Source organism: Cnephaeus nilssonii (assembly GCF_951640355.1).
Source record: "Cnephaeus nilssonii genome assembly, chromosome: 20".
NCBI classification, from domain to species: domain Eukaryota; kingdom Metazoa; phylum Chordata; class Mammalia; order Chiroptera; family Vespertilionidae; genus Cnephaeus; species Cnephaeus nilssonii.
The window spans coordinates 37,324,212-37,347,878 of NC_137091.1; the positions used below are offsets into that span (position 1 = coordinate 37,324,212).

General features: G+C 47.1%; 1 protein-coding gene across 8 annotated transcripts in view; it reads right to left on the bottom strand.

Annotated features, from left to right (window-relative positions):
* FBXO17 (F-box protein 17) overlaps positions 1 to 23,273 on the bottom strand; it is a 34,380-nt gene extending 11,107 nt beyond the window's left edge. For 2 of the 8 annotated variants that reach the window (XM_079760091.1, XM_079760085.1), the window contains exons 1-2: positions 22,803 to 22,933; positions 2,286 to 2,381 (exon numbers count right to left, since the gene is read on the bottom strand). The gene's annotated coding sequence lies outside the window, so the exon portion shown is untranslated. Of the gene's footprint in view, positions 1 to 2,285; positions 2,382 to 22,802 lie in introns of all 8 variants that reach the window. The other 6 variants (XM_079760087.1, XM_079760086.1, XM_079760092.1 and 3 more) reach the window with 6 other exon arrangements.
* Between the last annotated feature and the right edge of the window lie 394 nt (positions 23,274 to 23,667).

Here is a 23,667-nt window from a genome sequence, read left to right on the forward strand (position 1 = left end):
GCATACTGAAGACGGGCTAGAGAAACCACCTAGGATGAAACCATTTCCATCCCATCCGGCGACCTGTCCCAACTCCTCAGGCCTTTGGCATTCATGAACTGTCAATCTCTTCACTGAACATTCTTGTCACCTTCTTGCTCTAACCAAAACCCACCTCTCCTGTGGCCCTTCCTAGTGCGTAAATCTCCTTGCTCCTTGGTGCTGCTTCCAGACAACGCTCTCTTCCCCAACGTCCCCAGCTATGAGTCTTTTCATCGGAGTAGATGGTACCCTCCTTGGAAACCATCTGCTGGCCCAGATCACTATTCCTCACTTCTCCATGATTTTAGCTTCAGGTTCACTGCCACTCCCCCTGCTCCCAACTTCATTCTTGGTGACTTCCATATCCAGGGAGGTGATCCTTCCTTCTACCACCCCTGCCTCTCAGACCTGCCATCCTCTCAGCCCCTCCCTCCCGTGGTCACTCTGAGACCTTGTCTCCATGGCAGCCTCTTTAGAATTTCAGTCTCAGGCATCTCTCTACTCCCATCAGCTCTCCTTCCAGCTCTTTGCCTCCAGAGTCTCAAATCCCCACAATCCTTCCAAACCACTGTCATCTCCCATCCTAGGTGCCTACCTCCGTTTCACTTCCCCTCACTCCTCAAGTCCTCAGTTTTTCCTAGTCATTTACATTACTTGATTAATCATTAAAAACATTCTTTGCAGCCCTGGCCAGTTTGGCTCAGTGGATAGAGTGTCAGCCTGACGACTGGAGGGCCCGGGTTCGATTCTGGTCAAGGGCACATGCCTGGGTTGCTGGCTTGATCCCCAGTGGGGGGCATGCAGGAGGCAGCTGATCAATGATTCTCTCTCACCATTGATGTTTTAATCTCTCTCTCCCTCTCCCTTCCTCTCTGAAATCAATACAAATATATTAAAACAAACAAACAAACAAAAACATTCTTTGCATACACCCTTCCTCCTCTGGCTTCCTCTTACACGTGACCCTGTTTAAATTTAGCCCTCCACCAACCCTGTGCCTGTACCCACATAGTTTAAAGAGGTTAAAGAATAATACACAACTACACTGGCTGGTCACACTTCAAACCGATGAACTTGACCCTCAAACCCCTAAAGCTGCCTGGCAATAAGATTATGTTTCTCTTATCCACTTCCTATAGATAACTATTTCATACCTTTTCCCATCTCCTATCCCATCACTCTCTTCACTCTCTCCTTGCTTCTTATTTTGCAGAAATAAAAAGTGATGATGAGAGGCAAACTTCCACAGGCCTGCACTGCCCCATCCACCACCGGCCTGCCCTGGGCCCACAGTGTCTGCCCTTGTGTATGTCTACCCACTCCAGGCCGTGGTCTCACAGCTGTCCCTTTCTGCCGCATGTTCAGTTCCCCTCTGCGCTGGACCTTCCTGTCCGCCCACACAGGGTCATCTCTCTCATCTGAAAACAAACCCTCTCTTGACCCTACGACCCCTTCCAATTATGGCCCCATTTATTTGCTCCTCTTTATAATAAAACTTCTCAAAAAATTGTCTACACTTGCCGTCTCCATATTTTCTACTCCTGTTCTCTTACACCTCCTATAATCAGGCTCTGTGACTCTCCACCACCCTGAAATGTCAAGGTCACTAGTGACCCGCTGGGTGCTGAGCCCATAGCACTCTTTACTCCCCCTACACTTGGTGGGCCACTTCCCATCTGCCTGGGGGTTCCTCGTCAGCCTCCCTCTAATCTTGCAAAGTCAAGGTCCTGCCCTTGAGTCTCCTCTGTTCTCCATGAACACTCACTCCCTTAGAGATTTCATCCATTCTCATCACTGCTCACTTGGACCATCTCTCCCTGCTTCTTTCCCAATTGTTGGTTCCCCACAAGCAGCCGGTCAGGTGAGAATACAGGCTCCGGTCCCTCCCGTGGCTCACTCAGGATAAAGGCAAACTCCTCCCTGTGGCCCACAAGGCCCCATGTGATCTGCCCGCCTACGCCCCTGCCCTCCCCTGGCCCTCACTCACTGCCCAGTCACACCAGCCTCCACACCTCAGGGCCTTGGCATGGGCTGTTTCCTCCAAATGGATCTAGAGGATTTTTGCTCACCTCTGTATTGATTTCAAGTTTGTGCGCCAATGGCAACTTCTCCATGAGACCTTTCTGTCCACCTTATTTATAATTTCAGAGCCTCGTGACCAATCACATACTCTCCCTCCCCTTTTCCTTACTTTATACTTCTCTCAAGCTCTTACCACCTTCTAACACACTCCACACCTAAGTATGTATAATCTACTTGATTACCTTCCTTGTCTGTCTCCGTCTGTAGATACTGTAATCACTATGAAGGCAGAACTGTTGATTCCTTTGCATACTGCATGCCAGTGTCCACACCAGTGCCTAACACATAATACATGTTCAATAAAGATATTAAATGCATGAATGAGTCATCACATTAATAACCCACTACACAGATGAGGAAACTGAGGCACAGTGAGGCGAAACACCTTTATTTAACAGGAATTCAGTGATTAGCTGAAGACATAGTCAGAGAGTCATTTCACTTCCCCATCAGGGACAGAACGGTCTAATAATAAAGGCCTTGCGCCTGACACTGGTCGGGTAACTGAGTTGGTTTGAGCATCATTCTGATCCACCAAGGTGGTGGGTTCGATCCCATCAAGGTACATACAAGAAACAACCAATTAATGCATAAACAAATAGAACAACAATTCGACGTTTCTCCCTCTCTATCTCTCAAATCAATAATAATAATAATAAAGCCTTGTGTCTGGGTTTGAGTCCCAGCTATGCTTCCTGTCAGTTGCATGACCAAGGGTACGTCACTTAATCTCCATGTGCCTCAGTTTCCTCTTTTGAAAATGGGGATGTTAATAGCACCTACTTCTTAGGGTTGCGGTGATAACAAAATGGGGAATGGGGTAATATTTGTAACGTGCTTAAGTAAAACCACTGGGGTCTCATAAGTAACAGTGATAATCTATACTAATAAAAGGGTAATATGATAATTACAGCAGCTGTCTTCCGGACAGTGGCTGCCTGAGGCTCAGGCAAGCTACGGTGGCTGCAAGGGCTGAGGCTCAGGCAGCCGCGGCGGTGGCCAGCAGTGGCTGCAGCAGAGGTGTGATGGAGGTGTCGCCCTCCCCTGATCTGCGGTCGCCTCCCACAGAGGGAGGCCAGACTGCGGCTTAGGCCCGCTCCCCATGGGGAGCGAGTCTAAGCCGTCAGTAGGACATCCCCTGAGGGCTCCCGGACTGTGAGAGGGAGCAGGCTGGTCTGAGGGACCTCCCCAGTGCACGAATTTTTGTGCACCGGGCCTCCAGTAATTTAATATTAAGCACTAAATTATGTTAGCTACGATTATTATTACACATCATAAAAAGATGATGAGCAACCATTTAGTGATGATATTTTCATCTGGTGACATTTATTGGGCCCTTATTAAGCCACTGTGACATTTAAGCTGGATCATCTCACTGAGTCCCATCATCTTGTTTTAATGGCCAAAACGATCCTTGGAGGTTGCCCTGGGGGAGGAGGCTGCGATGATCTAATGCTTGTTCTGTTACCCAATGCCAGTAAGTGCTTGATTCCTGTCAGCTGTTAGATTTTCAGATAAAATGATTAAGATCTTTTAAGAAATAAGCCTGTCTCAGGCAAGGGGTCTGTGGACATGGCAAGAAGCCTGACACCTCTGGACCCCCGAGTGACTCAGTTGGGGAGACAGGCTTGAGTAACTAGAGTGCTTTGCGCCAGGTGGTCTTTAGCTGCCTTAAGAATCAGCTGCAATTGACAAGCAAGTCCACCAGCTTGCCCGCCGGATGTGAGATTCACCCGAGTGCAGCTGGCTCCCTGGGTGGGTGTTCCTTAGCATCACTGAGCACTGGGAGGATTCCAGAGCTGGGTAGCCCCTCCCAGGAGGGCAGGAGCCAGGGCCTTCACGTGATGTCCCGTATGAGCCTGGGCATAGGAAACTCTTGTTTGGGATGCTCTGCTGAGAGCCGCGAGGTGCCTTGCAGCCACCATATCCATATGGCTGATGCCAGCCACTGGCTGGGTCAAATGGGGCACGTAAGGCACGGCACCGCCTGCTGCCTAGTGTTTGGGGGCATACTAAGGGGTGGGGAGGTTATCTTATTTGTCGTCAGTGACTGGGAGATGCCACGGTATTGTTTCCAGAGACCCACGACTCTATAGCAGACGGTATCTCCCCCAAAACGGCGATAACAACACATCCTACCTAACACGCTCTTCCCGGACTTGACCGTTCTCCAGTGGTAAGTGGAGTCCACACCCTTCCCCTTGACTTGGGCCGGCCTTGGTGGCCGCAGAAATGACATTGCTCAGGGGTTTCCAAGACGGTCCTGTGACAGATTCTGCCTCTGCCTGCCAGGACGTGTGCCTCGGAGCCCGCCTGAGTGCAGCGGTGTGCTGCTAAACCGTTAACGGGCTCTCTAAGGGGAAAAGAAGTCTAAGTTTGTACGTTTGCTGGTTTCTGCGGGAAAACTACAACTGACCACGGCTCCCTGCCAGCCGCCAACGTGAAGTCCCTGAACGGTGCGGGGAGAAGAGTTACCCAAAATCCACGAGCCAGTGCGAGCCGCTCCAGCCTACCGCTGCCTGGCTCACCACTTAGGATTGGTTGCCCTGAAGTCACCATACTGGAGAGACCATGTGAAGAGAGGGAAGTGTCTGGAGAGCCTCAGATAGCTGGCTTCCCATCCCAGGTGTTAGACACAGGACTCAGTTTTCAGATGACCCAGCTCCCATCACTGTCTGATGGCAACTGCCCCTGAGAACTGCTTAGCTGAGCCAAGCCAACTCACCATACTTAAAAAGAGCCCTGGCTGGTGCTTAGTGGTTAGAGTGTCAGCCTGCACCCCGAAGGGTCACAGGTTCGATTCTCTTGTCCAGGGCAGGTGCCTGGGTTGCAGGTTTGATCCCCGCCCTGGTCAGGTATGTGTGGGAGGCAACCAACTGATGTGTCTCTCTCACATCAATGTTTCTCTCTCTTTCTCCCTCCCTTCCACTCTCTCTAAAAACCCATGGGAAAAATGTCCTTGAGTGAGGATTAACAAATTAATGTCACCGGAACAATGCGCAGTAACCTGCACTGCATGGGACGGGTACTCCCACAAAGGGCTGGACTGCCCCGATGCCAGGAGTCCCCAATAAGAAACAGAGGGTGCCCGACTGTAGACGTGCACCAAACTGGGTTCAAATCCTGGTTCTATCCACTTACCATCTTTGTGATTTGGGACAAGAAAAAAAAAATTACCTCTTTGGAGCCTGGTAAATGTAACTCAAGAATAGCATGTTTTTTTGTTATAATCAGAAATCTTTTTTTATTGTTTTTACCTGTTGCCTGTTCCATGGAACTAATTCTTGTTTTTAAATGCTTTTATGGATTTTAGAGAGAGGAAGGGAGATGATGAGAGATAAACAAACATCAATTGGCTGCCTCCTGCTTACCCCCGACTGGGGATCAAGCCCACAACTTGGGCATTTACCCTGACCCGGGAATTGAATCCACAACCTCTTGGTGCACTGATGACGCTCAACCAACTGAGCCACACCAGCCACGGGGGGCTAATTCTATCTTTCCCCCCTCCATTTAAAAAATTGTGGTAGCCTGGCTGGTGTGGCTCAGTGGTTGAGCACTGCTGACCTATGAACCAGGAGGTTACGGTTCGATTCCCAGTCAGGGAACATGCCTGGGGTGCAGGCTGGATCCCCAGTGCAGGGCGTGCAGGAGGCAGCCGATCAATGATTCTCATCATTGATGTTTCTCTCTGAAAAAAAAAACAAAAAACAAAACAACAAACATATATATATGTTGTAAAAAGGAAAAAAAAATTGTAAAGTTCACATAACATAAAATTTAGCATCTTGACCATCTTTAAATGAACAGTTCAGTGGTATTAAATTCATTTATAATCTGTGCTACCATCATCATCATCCATCTCCAGGATTCTTTTCATCTTTTGAAACACTAACTCCCCATTACCCCTTCCCTTTTGCCTCCTGTAACTATAAGACGAATCATACAGTATTTGTTCTTTTGTAAGAGGCCTATTTCTTTTCGCATGATGTCCTCAAGGTCCATCCATGTTGTAGCGTGTGTCAGTGGACAGAGCATCGGCCTGAGGACTGAAGGGTCCTGGGTTTGATTCCAGTCAAGGGCTCGATCCCTGGCCCTGGTCCGGGCACGTGTGGGAGACAACCATCCAATGTGCCCCTCTCACATTGTTTCTCTCTGTCCCTCCCCCTCCCTTCCACTCTCTCTGAAAATCAACACAGAGAGAGAAATATCCACAGGTGAGGATTAACAAAAAACAAGAAGAAAAGAAAAAGATGTAAAAAAAAAAAAAAAAAAAAAAAAAGAGCACTCCAGGCACCATTCAAGTGTCAAACTGGGCAGAGGTACAATCAGGGGGCGGGCTATGTGTGCGCACTCATTTATAAAATTCATCAGACCGTCCATTTGTACACGTCCTATAAAAGTTTACTAAGAATGATAATACAACGAGGTAGCCCATGGAAAGGAACAAAAGATGTCCGAAAGCCTCTCCCCCGAAGTTACCAACTAAAAAAGAAACTGCTGTAAACTCGTTAGAGTTCCCTTATTTCTCTTCTCAGCAGTTGCTCAAGTCGTGCAGGGCCAGAGACCTTTTTATGGTGACTGGGAAACTGTGCACAAAAATAACCCATGACTCAGTGAAGACACCGTCGACACGGTTTGTTTCTTTGCTCGTGGTGATACTCACAATAACCATTTTTTTATTTTTTAAGGCTCTGGGGATTGATGAGCTCAGCTAAGCCGTTCTAAGGGCTGCCATGCAGTTGCCCTCGGGCAGAGCCTGGGGCTGTGTCACCTGAAGGCTTACTCAGTCCTTTGTCTAACGCCTGGGGTAGGGAGACTATATATATTTTATTTTTTAAAATATATTTTTATTTATTTCAGAGAAGAAGGGAGAGAGAGAAATATTGATGATGAGAGAAACATCAATGGCTGCCTCCGGCATGCTCCCCACCAGGGATCGAGCCCGCAACCCGGGCACGTGTCCTTGACCGGAATCGAACCTGGGACCCTTCAGTCTGCAGGCCGACGCTCTATCCACTGAGCCAAACCAGCTAGGGCGGAGACTATATTTTTCCACCTCCACCTGGTCTCTCCAGCTAGACGATACTTTTCCCAGAGTATACACTTTTATACAATTAATACAATTTAATTTTCAAGGCTCATAATTCATTAAACTTTCATTTTACAGGATTGCTTTCACTTAATTTTATTAAGTTTTGCAACTTTATTTCAATCAATTTTTAAGTATTTTATTAATTTGATCAGCTGTTATAGAATAACTTATATGTAACTCAGATATTTATCAATGTGTTTTTTTAAAAATATATATTTTATTGATTTTTTACAGAGAGGAAGAGAGAGGGATAGAGAGTTAGAAACATCGATGAGAGAGAAACACCAATCAGCTGCCTCTTGCACAACCCCTATGGGGATGTGCCCGCAACCAAGGTACATGCCCTTGACCGGAATCAAACCTGGGACCCTTGAGTCCGCAGGCCGACGCTCTACCCACTGAGCCAAACCGGTTTCGGCTATCAATGTGTTTTTACTTGATGTGGTATTTATACATTTTAGTACTTAAAATGTCATTTCACTAACTTTTTATTTTGTTTTACAAATTTGGAAAACTAAAAAGTACTCACTGGCATTATCATTGTCTCCCCTCCCTTAGGAGTGTTTGTTCACTGTATAATTATTTCAACTTTCTGTGTGCTTGACAATTTTCATGATAAAATCATGGGGGTTAAAAGATCCAACTGGCAAAGATTCAATGTTCTAAAGCCTACTAGGGCCCTTCGGCAGAGGGCGGGCAGCATCTGAGGGTTTCTAGGACCTGGGTTACTGCCCCAGCAGGACAGGTGTTGCCAGAAGCTACCACTAGGGACGCAGGTGATGTGGGTTCAAGTCCCAGTTCTGCCTCTTCCCGGACAGGTTGTCTCTCAGGTAGGTATGCTGCTGACCTCCAAGTCTTGTCTGTAATACAGGAATAATATTGCCCTACCTCAAAGGGTTGATAGGAGCAGTGAAATGGACAAATGTGCCTAAACCTGCCCAGGACTCAAGGAATAAAACCCGATGGTAATAAAACAATGAATAAGTTTTAGCTCTTAGTTTGAGGATTTGATCATCTAAAATAATTAGGAACCGCCCTAGCCAGTTTAGCTCAGCGGATAGTGTTGGCCTGTGGACCAAAGGGTCCCAGGTTCAGTTCTGATCAAGGACACGTGCCTTGGTTGCAAGTTCCTCCCCTGGCCCGGGCCCTGGTCAGGGCTCGTGCAGAAGGCAACCAATCGATGTGTTTCTCTCACACTGACGTTTCTCTCTCTGTTTTTCTCTCTTCCACTCTCTCTAAAAATCAATGGAAAAATATCCTCAGGTAAGAATTAACAAAAACAAAACAAAACAAAAAAAAGGAACCTATGGTGAGACGCCCTCCATGGATTCATCGTGGGGACAGGGAAATGGGAGAGGGAAGTCAGTACCTAAACTTTGTCAAGTTCACCCATGTTGAACTTGAACTCCTGAGGGAGAATAAGTGAGCAAGCCACCAAGGCAATGCCCAGCAATACCCCCTGGAGACATATTCACCAGTGCAAGTGGTGGGATTTGGGGTGCATTTCTGCTGTGTGTGTGCGCATGTGCATGTCTTTCCATATATTTGGACAGGAGTCCTGTTTACAAAATGGGTACCTTAAAGAAGGAAATTACCTTTACTGGTGTATAATTTACATCCAGTAAAAGGCACACCTTGGAAGTGTATGGATTTGAGTTTGAACAGCTGGATACACGTGACTAGAGACATTTCTGTCACCACAAAAGGGCTGCTCCTTCACCGTCAACTCCAACCCCCACTCCAAGGCAACTACCAATCTGCTTTCTGTCACTATAAATTCTATTTTCTTTTCTAGAATTTCACATAAATGGAATCATATGGTGTGCTAGTTATCGATTTACGGCCTCACAGTATTGCCAGTTGCTAAAACTGGAGTTTGGCCCTTTCAATCTTTTTCCTTTGCGGACGGACGTAATGTTAACTTTTTCCAGTAGAGGGAGCTAGGGAGATGCTGCAAGAGGAAAGGGCTTTGCTTCTAACTTCCAGACACGGTTCCCCAGGGCAGGCGGCTTCTCCAGCCCAATCCCACAGTGTTCCTGCTTCTCCAGTGGCTGGCAGCCAGCACCTTCCTCAGGCACCCACCTCAGGCAGTTTCCTAGCCGAGTGCCTCTGGTGAGACACTTCTTTGTGAACTGTTTTCTCTAGCGCCCTGGAGAACTGACTTCTGGTAAGTTCCAGAGGGTGGATTCCAGCAGGTTCCACAAGTGCAGCACCACAGAGACTCCTTTGCCCTTTAGTGAGTCAAGGCCAAGGGTTTTCCTGTGAGATCAGGATCCTGGGATGTCATCGAGTTCTCTATCTTAGCTCTTAGGGTTAGCGACTGCTCCTTCTATCTGCTGTTTGTTTTCTTTAGCATTCCCTTTATTTCTTAGTAGCCAATCCCTCTTACTCCAATCCCCTGCTATAATGCATAATGTATATTTAGCATTCTCTCTTCAAATGACTGTGTGGGTTCAGGCTCCTGACTGGACCTGACAAATATAGTATACGCTTCCTGTCTTCTTTCCTTCACCATAATGTCTGCATGATTCATCCACATTGTTGCACGTATCAGTCAGTAGTCACTCCTTTTTATGGCTGAGTAATTAATATTCCAATGAACAGATAAACCAGCCTGTTTATCCACTCACCATGATGGGCATTTGGGTTGTTTCCAGTTTGGGGGGATTATGAATAAAACTGCTATGAACACTCATGCACAAGTGCTTATCTGTGTGGACACATGTTTTCTTTTCTCATGAGAAAATCCCTGGGAGTGGAATTCTTGGATCACATCAAAAAAACCCTAATAGTTTTTTTTTCAGCCTGACTGTGCCATTTGCATTCTCGTTGTCAATGTATGAGAGTTGCCCTTGTCAGCACTTGGTATTGTCAATCTTTTTTTTTTAATATATATATTTTTTATTTTATTGATTTTTCATAGAGAAGAAGAGAGAGGGATAGAGAGTTAGAAACATCGATGAGAGAGAAACATCGATCAGCTGCCTCTTGCACACCCCCTACTGGGGATGTGCCCACAACCAAGGTACATGCCCTTGACGGGAATCGAGCCCGGGACCCTTGAGTCCGCAGGCCGACGCTCTATCCACTGAGCCAAACCTGTTAGGGCTTGTCAATCTTTTTAATTTTAGACAGAATGGCTTCCTTTTCATACCTCTGGGAGGTGTTCCTCTACCTGACATTCTCCCTCATTCATTTTAACTCTTTGCTCTTGAACTGTAGTGCCCGGGCTGTTTCTATCCTGCAACAAATGGCTACATAAAAATCATTCAGTGAGATTGAAATCCTTTGCTCTTTAGAATTATTTGTGTGTTCCAAGAGTCAGTGTGGCTTCACCTTCAAGAAGGCAAAAGGAGCTCCTGATAATCAGGGCCTATACCGGTCTCCATGAGCCTGTGGGCAGATTTTAAAAAGGCAGCCCCCTTCTGAGTGACTGCGACCCTGGGGTGGCAGGGCCTGGTAATCGGAGCAAGGCCTGGATCTGAGCCTCCACTCCCACCACCGTCCCCAGCTAGTCTCACCATAACAACAGCTCAAAGTGCCTGGTCCTGTGCTGGATGCTCTCACATCAGTATCCCAGGAATCCCAAGTTCAAATGCCTACCAGACACAGGCACTGCTGAAACCGGTTTGGCTCAGCAGATAGAGCGTCGGCCTGCCGACTGAAATGTCCCAGGTTCGATTCCGGTCAAGGGCATGGACCTTGGTTGCGGGCACATCCCCAGTTCGGGGTGTGCAGGAGGCAGCTGATGGATGTTTCTCTCTCATCGATGTCTCTGACTCTCTATCCCTCTCCCTTCCTCTCTGTAAAAAATCAATAAAACATATTTTTTTTTTTTTTAAAAAAAAGGACAGGCACTATTCTAAATGAGGCGACGAGGTGGGAGGAACAGGGAGTGGCGGAGGCTCTGGCAAATGGGAGAGAACAGTCCACCTGGAGGCTGTGCCAATGCTCACAAGGTAGGAAGGCGGGCCCCGTTTGGCCACATCTTCCAGTTTTTCAAAAGAAACTGTAAATCCCAGTTTCTATTGAAATCACCCCATTTTTAAATGTTAGAAATGCATTTAAAAAGTTAAAGCCCAGTATGGGCCAGATAAGACATCTGCAGTCCCAGGAACAGACGAGGGTGGCTGCGTTGTGACTTCTGCATTATCCCAGTGGCCTTCACACCGGGAAGCAACCGAGACCCAGAGAGGTGCAATGACTCACGGGAGCTCACACAGCAGTCGGAAGCGGAGCGGGGCCTGGATCTGGGCAGTCTGCGCTCCCTCTCAAAGGGTATTTCTCTATGTACAGCAAAGAAATTAAACAGCAAAGTGAACAGGAAGAAGAACATTAACACAAAAGGAAACGTCGGTATATTTTTGAAAAACAGAGAGCAGACGAGTGTGGGGCTAGGCCAGAACTCAAGGAGGGGAGGAGGGGAGCCTCAAGGACTCCTAGAGGCCCTGAACCCAGAGTCAGAGGTTCAAGGGGCCTGGGCTGGGGTAGGCATACAGGTCAGGAGAGGGCAGAGTGAGGACAGAGGTTAGTCCATCTTTGAAAAAACTGTGCCTGATGGCTCCTCATCCTCTGCCACACATTCACACACAGGGAAAATATGAGATGATTGTTGTCGAGAGAAATTGCATGGAGCACACCAGCGAAGACTTATTCTCTCTGTGCTAACAAGTGCTGTCTCCAAACAGAGTCTCAGTCATCCCTTCGACTGCAGCAAGAAGCCCGGGAGGAAGCAGGGCTAGATTGGTAACAGCCCAAATCTCACAGCAGTGACTTTAAAATGTCCCCCAACCTGAAGAGGCATAATGATCTTAGTTATATGACATTTTAGAAAAGACCAACTATAGGGATGGAGAACAGATCAGTAGTTGGAAGATGTGAAGGGTGGGTATAATTGTAAAGGGAGCTTTTTTTTTGAAGTGATGGAATATTTATGTATCCTGATTGTGGTAATGGCTACATAAAAAATGAGTTAAAATTCATAGAAGTGGGGAAGAATAAAAATCGCTGCGGAGTATGTGGAAGCTACACTGACTCTCCCAGGGTCAAACTGGAATTACAACTAAAGTAGATAAAAAGAAACACCCTGAAAAGTCAACTGAAGACTAGCTGGAGAGAACCCTGATAACCCAGGACGGAAAGTGGAGACCGCACAGAGACTGGTAGGAAGAGCGAAGACGCAAAAGGGGTGGCTGGGCTCCCACAGACAGCAGCTGAAGTCCCAGAGGGATATCTCAGCTTTGGGGGGTTCCCAATGAGAATTCTGGGGTCTAATCCTCAAGCTGGGCTCACCACCCCAGAGAACCAGAACCGAGAAAGGTGCACACAGAACATCTGGCTGTGAGAAGCCGTAGGGTTGCTGCCTGCCAGCCAGAGACGGCTAGAAATGCAGGCATCCTCTTAAAGGGCCAACCCACAAGATTTCCTGTGCAGCCATTTACCTTGGGCTCCAGCCGTGGGAGGGCAGAGTGGACTGGAGCTGTGTGAGGACAGTCCAGGGTTGGGGGCCCTGGGGTTGGAGCTGGAAGGGCAGCCACCCCAGTTACCTGTGCCGAGTCATTCCCTCACGCTGCAGAGGACAGCTTTCTCCTATAGACCTTTGCTATCAAGGTGGCATTGGCCTGGGGGAAAGGCTATCTCCAACAAGGTTATCATTCAAAGTAGATGGTGAAATAAAGAGCTTTCCAGAAAAAAAAAAAAAAAGGCTAAAGGAGTACATCACCACCAAGCCAGCATTATAAGCAATGTTGAAGGGACTGCTGTAATGAGAAGAAATAGAGAAACCTAGGCATACAGAATTAAAATGGCAATAAATAAGTACCTATTAATAATAACCTTAAATGTAAATGGATAAAAATGCTCCAATCTAAAGAAATAGGGTAGATGAATGGATACAAAGACATGACCCAACTGTATGCTATCTACAAGAGACCCACCTCAGAACAAAAGACTCACACAGGAAGAGAGTTAAGGGATGGAAAAAATTTTTTGCAAGGAAATAGAAACGAAAAAGAAGCTGGGGTAGCAATACTCATATCTGACAAAATAGACTTCAAAATGAAGGCCATCACGAGAGACAACAAAGGTCACTACATAATACTACAGGGATCGATAAAACCAGAGGATATAACCCTGGTAAACATATATGCACCCAATATAGGAGCACCTAAATATATATAAAAAAACTTCCAAGGACTTTAAGGGAGAGATTGACAACAACACAGTCATAGTAGGGGACTTTAACACCCCACTGACTTCACAGGATAGATCTCCCAGACAAAAATTAACAAGCAAAGAGCCACTCTAAAGACAAACTGTATCAGATGGATTTATTTGACATATATAGAACATTTTACCCCAAAGCTACAGAATATACATTCTTCGCAACTGCACATGGGTCATGTAAGTTGTGAAACCATAAAAATCCTAGAAGAAACCATAGGCAGCAAAATCTCAGACATCTCTTGCAGCAATATGTTCACAGATACATCTTCTGGGACAAAGGAAACTAAGGAGAAAATAAACAAATGGCACTACATCAGAATAAAAAGCTTCTGCACAGCAACCAAATGAAAAGGGAGCCCACTGTAAGGGAGAACATATTTGGCAATGATTCATCTGATAAAGGGTTAATATCCAAAATATATAAGGAACTCATACAACTTAACAAAAGGAAGACAAACAATCCAATTAAAAAATGGGCAAAGGACCTAATTAGACACTTCTCCAAAGTCAACATACAGATGGCTAAGGGACATATGGAAAAATGTTCAAAGTCACTGATCATCAGAGAGGTGCAAATTAAAACAATGAAGTATCACCTCACACCTGTCAGAATGGCTACCATCAACAAATCAACAAATGACAAGCGTTGGCAAGGATATGGAGAAAAGGAAACCCTAGTACATTGCTGGTGGGAATGCAGACTGGTGCAGTCATTATGGAAAACAGTATGGAGTTTCCTCAAAAAATTCAATGTGGAACTGCCATTTGACCCAGTGACCCCATTTCTAGGAATATATCCTAAGAAACCCACAACACCAATCAGAAAGAATGTATGCACCCCTATGTTCATAGCAGCACAATTTACAATAGCTAAGATCTGGAAACAGCCCAAGTGCCCATCAGCAGATGGGTGGATAAAATAGCTGTGGTACATTTACACCATGGAATACTATGAAGCAGTAAAAAGGAAGGATCTCTTACCCTTGCGACAGCCTGGAGGGATCTGGAGAGTATTATGCTAAGCTAAATAAGCTAATCATAGAGAGACAAGTATCACATGATCTCACTCATATGTGGAATCTAACAAACAAACAAACAAACAAAAAAAACTGATGTACGAAATAGATCCAGAGACACAGAAGAACAGAACAGACTGCAGAACCTCAGTCTCCCTTCCTCAGAGGGAAGGCGGGGGAGGGTGGGTGGGTGGGAAGAGATCAAAGACCTTATATGCATATATGCATAACCCAAGGACACAGACAATAGGGTGGTGAAGGCCTGGTGGGCAGTGGGGGTGGGCCCTGCAGATCATGGAGCTGGTCCTGGGTACACTTAGATTTGAGAAGATACTCAAAACAAGAACAAGATACTAGAAGAGGAAGAATACCTTCAGGAAGAAAATAAATTCCAAGAAATAGATTGGATGCATTAGAAACAGAAAAAATGCTTCTCTCAAAAGGGGGGCAGGGATGATAAAATTAAAGCTATGAGAAATTTCAGGAAAAAACAAAAACTAAGAAATTTTGTGTGTGTGCGTGACAAGGACATTTATCAATAGCCTCTTAGCATAAATACCGTCTTTTCAATAGTCCTAGGAAATCTATATGCGAAAAGATGAATTGAGGCCTTTACCTCACACCAAACACAAATATCAATTCAAAATGATTCATAGCCCTGGCTGGTGTGGCTCGGTTGAGTGTTATCCCGTGAACTTGATGTTTCGGGAAAATGAGACATTTTTAGGGGGCTAGCAATCTGAATCGGAGCCATTAACCTAATGCACATTCTTGTTAGCCTATAGTCTAGTCACTGCCCCTTTAATTATCTGGTCCTGCAAGACTTGTTTGCCTAAGTACTACTCCCATTTTAGAGAGGCCATAAACCACCCCCAGATGAAGTTATCAGTGCTGGCGCCAGGTCTTTGGTTGTGGTCTCAAGGCCCCAACACCTGGGCCTTTTTGCAAAGCCCGCGAAAGGTCCGGAAGTATGATCCATATTTGGGGGACGAAGAAACCAAAGGGGTATAAAAGGAAAGCTTCCTCCGTATTGGGGGACTCAGGATTTGAGAGAAACAGTCTCCCCTGAGTCCTGTACCGGCCCCTGTGAAATGTCTGGAAATAAATGGTTTTTCCTGTGCCTCCGATACTCCTGCGTATTTTTCTGGTTGCCTGGTAAATTCTGTAACAAACTGAAAGGTCACTGATTTGATTCTCGGTCAGTACACATGCCAAGGTTTTGGGTTTGATCCCCTGTATGGGTGCATACGGGAGACAGCTGATTTATGTTTCTCTCTCTCTCTCTCCCTTCCTCTCTTTCTCTAAAAAAAAAATCAATAAAAACATATGTTTTTTTGTTTGTTTTTGTTAATCCTCACCCAAGGATATTTTTTCCATTGATTTTTAGGGGGAGTGGAAGACAGAGAGAAACATCGATATGAGAGAAACACATCGATTGGTTGCCTCCTGCATGAGACCCCACCAGGGTCTGGGCCAGGGAAGAGCCTGAAACCAAGGTACGTGACCTTGACTGGAATCGAACCCCTGATCCTTTGGTCTACAGGCTGACACTTTATCCACTGAGCCATACTGGCTAGGGCTAAAAACATATTTTTAAAAAATGATTCATAGCTCAGCTGGCATGGCTCAATGGTTGAGCACTGACCTATGAATCAGGAGGTCACGGTTTGATTCCTGGAGAGGGCACAGGCCTGGGTTGCGGGCTCGATCCCCAGTGTGGGGTGTGCAGGAGGCTGGCGATCAATGATTCTCTCTCATCATTGATGTTTGTATCTCTCTCTCCCTCTCCCTTCCTCTCTGAAACTAAAAAAAAAAAAAAAAAGTTCATAGACCTAAATATAAGTTAAAACTCTTTAAAGGTTTTAGGAGAGAACAGGAGAAAATCTTATGATCTTGGGTTAGACAAAGATTTCTTAGATACAACACGAAAAGTATCTTTAATAATAAAAGCGTAATATGCTAATTACATTGGACGTCCTTCAGGACGAAGCCAGGGTGGTGGGGGCCAAGGCAGAGGCAGCCACAGCAGCAGCAGGGGCCAAGCCCCTTGCACAAATTTCGTGCAACGGGCCTCTAGTAATTAATAAAAGAAAAACATGGATTAATTAAACATCGCCGAAACCGGTTTGGCTCAGTGGATAGAGCATCGGCCTGCGGACTCAAGGGTCCCAGGTTCGATTCCGGTCAAGGGCATGTACCTTGGTTGCAGGCACATCCCCAGTAAGGGGTGTGCAGGAGGCAGCTGATTGATGTTTCTCTCTCATCGATGTTTCTGACTCTCTATCCCTCTCTCTTCCTCTCTGTAAAAAATCAATAAAATATGTTTAAAAAAAAATTTAATTAAACATCATCAAAATTGGCCGAAACCGGTTTGGCTCAGTGGATAGAGCGTCGGCCTGCGGACTCAAGGGTCCCAGGTTTGATTCCGGTCAAGGGCATGTACCTTGGTTACGGGCACATCCCCAGTAGGGGGTGTGCAAGAGGCAGCTGATCGATGTTTCTCTCTCATCGATGTTTCTAACTCTCTATCCCTCTCCCTTCCTCTCTGTAAAAAAAATCAATAAAATATATATTTTTTAAAAATAAATAAACATCATCAAAATTGAAAACTTCTGCACTTCAAAAGACACTTTTAAGAAAATGAAAAGATGAGCTATGGGTTGGCAGAAAATATTTGCAAATCATATATCTGAGAAAGGACTTGTATCTAGAATATATAAAGAGCACTTAAAATTCAATAAGACAAACAAACCAATTAAAAATGGACTAAGAATTTGAACAGACATTTCACCAATGAAGATATACAAATGATTAATAAACACATGAAAAGATGCTCAACATCATTAGTCATTAAGGAAAAGCTAATTAAAATAAAAATGAGACACCAGCCCAGCCAGTGTGGCACCTATGCACCAAGAGATCACGGTTCGATTCCCGGTCAGGGCACAGGCCTAGGTTGCAGGCTCGATCCCCAGAGTGGAGTGCACAGGAGGCACCCGATCGATGGTTCTCTCTCATCACTGATATTTCTGTATCTCTCTGAAATCAATAAAAATATATTTTAAAAATATGAGACACGCCTTCATGCCTACTTAGAATGGCTAATGTTCAAAAGGTTGGTGAGGACACGGAGAACCCGGACCCGCACACATTGCTGGCAGGAACATAAAATGGTATAGCCACTTCGTAAAACGGGCAGTTCCTTTAAAAGTTGAATGTTAAAAAAAAAAAAAGTTAAACATAAACTTATATTGAAACCCAGCAATTCTGCTACTAGACTATCTACCTACCCAAGAGAAACGTAAGCATATCCAAACAGACTTGACTGAAGCATTGTAAATCTGGAAACAATCCACACTGTCCATCAACTAGTGAGTGGGTAAGTAAGCTGGAGTCCACCCATACAATGGAATATTACTGCTGAGTAATACAAGGAATAAAGCACTGCTACATGCTACAATATGAATGAACCTCAAAACAGGATATATGCTGTTAAAGAAGCCTCATACTGTATGATGTATTTACATGAAACTAGAGGCCTGGTGCATGAAATTCATGCACAGGGCTTGTAACCGCTCACCTGCCTGCCTGATCGCCCCTATCCACCCCCCTGCCAGCCTGACCTGATCACCCCTAACCGCCTCTGCCTGCTGGCCTGATTGCCCCTAATTGCCCACCTCGGCTGGCCTAGTCGCCCCTAACTGCCCCCCTCTGCCAGCCTGGTTGCTCCTAACTGCCCCCCCTGGTGACATGGTCACCCCTTACTGACCCCCCCCTGCCAGCATGGTTGCCCCCAAATGACACTCCTTCCAGCCTGGTTGCCCATAACTGCCCCCCTGCTGGCCTGGTCACCCCTCACTGCCCCCTGCTGACCTGGTTGCCCCCAACTCCCCCCCTGCTCACCTGGTTGTCCCTAAATGCCCCCCCCACCAGCATGGTTGCCCCCAACTCCCCCCCTGCTCACCTGGTTGTCCCTAAATGCCCCCCCCACCAGCATGGTTGCCCCCAACTCCCCCCCTGCTCACCTGGTTGTCCCTAAATGCCCCCCCACCAGCATGGTTGCCCCCAAATGCCCCCCTGCCAGCCTGGTCACCCCCAACTGCTCTTCCCCATTGGCCTTGTCACCCCACACAGCCTGCTGTTCAGTCATTTGGTTGTCCCTCACTGCCCCCCCCCTCACCGGCCTGGTCACCCCACGCAGCCTGCTGTTCAGTTGTTTGGTCATCCCTCACTAACCCCCCTGCCAGCCTTGTCAGCCTGTGTTCGGTCGTCCATCTGGTTGTTTCAGTTGTGATGGCCCCTGGCTTTTTATATATTAAGATGTCCAGAAAAGACATATCTAAAGATACAGGAGGCAGATCAGTAGTTGCTTGGGGCTGGGCATGGGAACTGAGAGTGACCACAATTAGGCACAAGGGGTATTTTGGAGGTGATAGAAATGCTCCAAAACTGTGGTGGTGGCAGTACAAATCTGAAAATTCACTGAAAATTACTTAAAATGTACACCTAAAAGGGCTGGATTTTATGGGATGTAAATTACACCTCAATAAAGCTGTCCAAAAAAACCCCTGCAAATTTTATACAGTTAAAGCATATAGGCCTGGGCAGTGTGGCTCAGTGGTTGAGCATCGACCTATGAACCAGGAGGTCACGGTCCGATTCCTGGTCAGGGCACATGCCTGGGTTGCGGGTGGAGCATGCAGGAGGCAGCTGATCAATGATTCTCTCTCATCATTGGTGTTTCTGTCTCCCACTCCCTTCCTCTCTGAAATCAATAAAAATACAGGCAGTTCTCAGGTTACGTTGGACTTGACTTACATCGTTTCGTGGTTACATCACCATCTCCCATTTATTTATAAAAAAAAAAAGTTCCATTTCAATGTATGTACATATGTGCTTTATGTTTTTTATTATTTATTTACCACAAGTAAAGGTCAGGAATCGTTACCTTTCTTTTAAATATTTTTACTGTGTCACTTCATGACTGCTGTGTATGTGCTCCATGTGAGTGACGTAGGTGCTTCTGTAGGGGGGTTCCGACTTACGGCGAAAATCACGTTACGTCGCGCCGTAGGAACAGATCTCCGACAGAACCCGAGGACCGACTGTATATTTTTAAAAAAGCATGTAAGACTTACATATGGTAACAGAGCAGACAGTAGATGTTATCAGTCTTGACAATGTGCAAGCAACTGCATAACCAACAAGACTGGGAATGAGAGGTGGGGGGAGGGGCCGCCAAGAGGCAAGGCTCACCTACGTTATATCGCCATGGGAATCAAAAGCTGCCAGAATAAGAAGAAAATCAGACAGTGAAGCATAAAATGTAGTTACAAAGGTCAATAAGAAGTTATCTAAAAAAAAAGTACAATTATTAAAAATGGGTGGAATGATGAGGCAGGGAAAGATGCAGTGGGTTAAGTGCCATCTTTCAGAGCAGACAGTAATAGGTGGTTTGGAATGTCTCTCTGTTTCTCTGTCATTTCACTGTCATTACCCTCTCATTACCCAGCTGCCCTTTGGGCCACAGTGTGGGTGAAGTGGAGGCAAAGTGACTTCGGCTTTTTGTTATATTCTAATTTGAAGGTAATGAACATCGTGTGTAATGAAGATCAAGGTCTGGCCCTCGACAAACGTTCGCTGCCGCTGTGACCCTGTTACTATGATTAGCAGTTCAAGTCCAGCGATGGGACTGCAGTCCTGCGGCGCGGTGTGAGGGATCCGGCAGCCACTGCAGCCTTGATGAGAGGAACGTGGGCCCGAGGAAGGGGAGGCATGCTTAGGAAGGAATGGGATAAGACAGAGCAGAGCACAGTCATCTGAGGAATTTTAAAAAGGAAAAATGCCCTGGGTGGCGTGGCTCAGTTGGTTGAGCGACATCCCATGCACCAAAAGGTCATCTGTTCGATTCCTGGTGAGGGCACATGCCAGGGTTTTAGGCTCGATCCTCAGTAGCGGGTGTGCAGGAGGCAGCTGATGGATGTTTGGTGTTTCTATCTCACATGGATGTTTCTCTCTCCCTCTCCCTTCCTCTGTCTCTCAAATCAATAAAAACATCCACCTCTAGGAAAAAGAGGGAAGAGCCCCACAGCAGGCAGGATGGTGACAGCAGTTAGTAGCAGGGGAGCAGACTATGGTAGTTAAGGAAAAGCCTTCACAAAATACAAACAGCTACTGTTAACTGCGCACCCCCCCAAGAGGTAGACACTATTTTTCAGTTGGGGAAACTGAGGCTTGGAAGAGGGACTCAACAGATCCAAGGTCCAAGCCGGTGGCAGAATCAGGATTTGGAGCTTGGTGTGGAGGGCTGGGTCTGTGCCACTGTGCACATACCTTCATTTCTTTCTTAGTTTCTAAATTGTCTTTATGTTCCCCAAATTTTTACCATAAAAATTTCATCGTATGTGAACATCCATTTTGTCCTATTTGCTTTCTCTCTCTCTTTTGATGAACTCTGAAATACTTCCGCATGCATCTTCTAAAAAAGAATAAGGGCTTTCTATAAGTCTACACCAGTGATGGGCAACCTTTTGAGCTTGGTGTGTCAAACTTCGCCAAAAAACTGAGCATAACTCGGGTAGTGTGTCACTTTGAGGAAAAAAACATTATTTCACAAATGTTTCATCCTCGGCATGCGGCCGCCTCAGCGGCCGCGTGTCATCAGAAATGGCTACGCGTGTCAGTGCTGACACGCGTGTTAGAGGTTCGCCATCACTGGTCTACACTGTGATCCCATTTAACAACAACAAGGGAAATGCATTCTGCCTGCTAATCGTCAGCCCATGGACCATTTTCCCCGTGGTCCCAAGGTTTTGCTTCTTCCTAATAAGGTCCGGGCCTCACACAGTGTTGGGATGGTTTTGTCTCCTTAATTCCTTTTAATCTGAAACACTGCCCTGCCTTTTCCATTTTTTCCTAAAGAGATTCTATTATTCTTATCATAGGAAAAAAAAAAAAGGCAGACTCACTTCGGTTTGTGAACCATATGTCTAAATTGACTGAATAAAAAATAGTATTTAGGGGGGTGAGGGCATGTGTGGGGAGGGGTGTGGGATGGGAATGGGGGGACGAGGACAAATATGTGATACCTTAATCAATAAAGAAATTAAAAAAAAATAGTATTTAAGTAAATATAAAAATTTTATTTGAAAAAAATATTTTTATGAAAAAGTATTTTTTTAAGCAGACTCCTTAGCCAGGCCTCATAAAAATGGAAGCCAACAGATCCTATATATATATTTAATGGAACAAGAAATACCAGTTTAAAAAATTAAGTTTGTCACAAAAGTGGCCAACAGAGAAACTAAAAGAATGCTGTGATATAGAGGGGGAAGACGCTGTGAGGGATGAAAGCTGTCCCATCTATTTTTAGCAAGGGATTAGTGGCTATCGTCTAAAAGTTGATAAATAAGAAATAATCCAAGAATTTGCTTTAGAGATTTGGAAATAGCTCCCAGAGAAATAAAAAGCTGAAAAGGGTTTAAAGCGATGCACCACGGATCACAAGCTAATTTTGCCATTTTTGAAAAGTAATTTAATTTTAAAAAATATTAATTGGCTGTGGGGAGCTTTTTTTTTTTAAAAAAAATATTTTATTGATTTTCTTACAGAGAGGAAGGGAGAGGGAGAGAGAGTTAGAAACATCGATCAGTTGCCTCCTGCACACCCCCCCACTGGGGATGTGCCCGCAACCAAGGTACATGCCCTTGACCGGAATCGAACCCGGGACCCTTCAGTCCACAGGCCAACGCTCTATCCACTGAGCCAAACCGGTCAGGGCTGGGGGGAGCTTTTTAAGGAACTTATTTTCATGCCAAGCTTTGTTACTGTGTGTTACTGGGGCATTAGAAAAAGTTGGATTTATTTTAAAAGTAGGCTCGTAACACGGCAGTCTTTCCGTCAGGGGTAAACAAACGCGGTCTGAAGTCGACAGAACAACACGTGGCGTGAAAAACACGCCGAACGAGGAACGCGGCTGCGTGGAGGGGCGGCGGCTGGGGACACGCTGCGGCCCCGTCGGGCTCCGGCCCGGGTGCGCGGGGCCGCGCCGGAAGGGGAGCCCCAGGCGGCCCAAAGCCGTGGGCTTCCCGCGGCCGGAGCCGAGTGGGCCGGGCGTCTGGGCCGGGACTGACGTCACGGGGCCTCGGCGGCCGCGGGGTGCAGGGACCGGGGCTCCGGAGGGCCCGCTCCGGAACCAAAGCGACCCGGGGCGCTGCGGCGGGCGCGGTGGGGCCCTGGGCGGGACGGGGCACCAGCGAGCGGCGACAGCGGGGGCACGGGCTCCCGGAGGCCCCGGGGCCTGGGCGGAAGTGCTTCCCGGGGCGCCCCGTCTGCGTGGAGACGGGTCCGACCGGGGTCCCTACCTGTCCCGGCGCTGACCTGGCGGCCCGCTCGGAGATCCCCTTCCCCACGGAGCTCCGGGAGGCAGTCGGGGGGCTCACCGGGGTCGGCGCCGCCCCGGAGGCCCGGCCGGCGGGGTGGGCAGGCGGTCCTCTCCGGGGGTGGGTGGCTGGCGGAGGTCGGCGCCGGGGGCCGGCGGCTCTGAGACCCGGCGGCGGGCGGGAGCGGCGGCGGGGCGGGCTCAGGCGGCGCAGCTGCGGTGGGGAGGGCAGGCGGGCGCGGGACCCAGCCCCGCCGCTCCGGGTTTGGGGGCCCGGCCCTTGGGGAGCTGACACCTTCCCCAAGGGGTCCCCGGCGGTTCGGGCGCCCGGCGCACTCCTCTGCGAGAGTCCCACCTCCCGGAGCACCCCGCCGCGGGAGTGGTCCGGGCCGCCCTTCCCCCCAAATCCTCCTCTGTCCAGCCTCCCGCCCACGGCCGCCGCCGCCATTCAAACCTTCAGAACATCTGTCCCACCACCTGTCCGCGACTCCGACCCGGGCCCATGAAAACACTGGGACCGAAGTTCCCGTCCACGAGTATCTTCAGGGTCTCCCCCGCGGAGAGTCTCAGAACCCCGCGCCCCCAGTGGAGAACTTGGACCTTCCTCTTCGGCTGTGAAAATCGAACCGTTATTTGAGAGATGCAATATGAAACGACTACTTTTTAAACATTGTAACTGCTTCTGGATCAGCAGAGTGGTTATCTTTTCCCACACTGAAAAGCTGTCATTTTCTGGGCATGACCTGATAGGCCCATGACTCCAGCCTGTGATATAATTACTTAGGACAAATAAAATCTTTATCAATGGCTTCCAAGTATTCCACAGAAGCCCACAGTTCTAATACGGG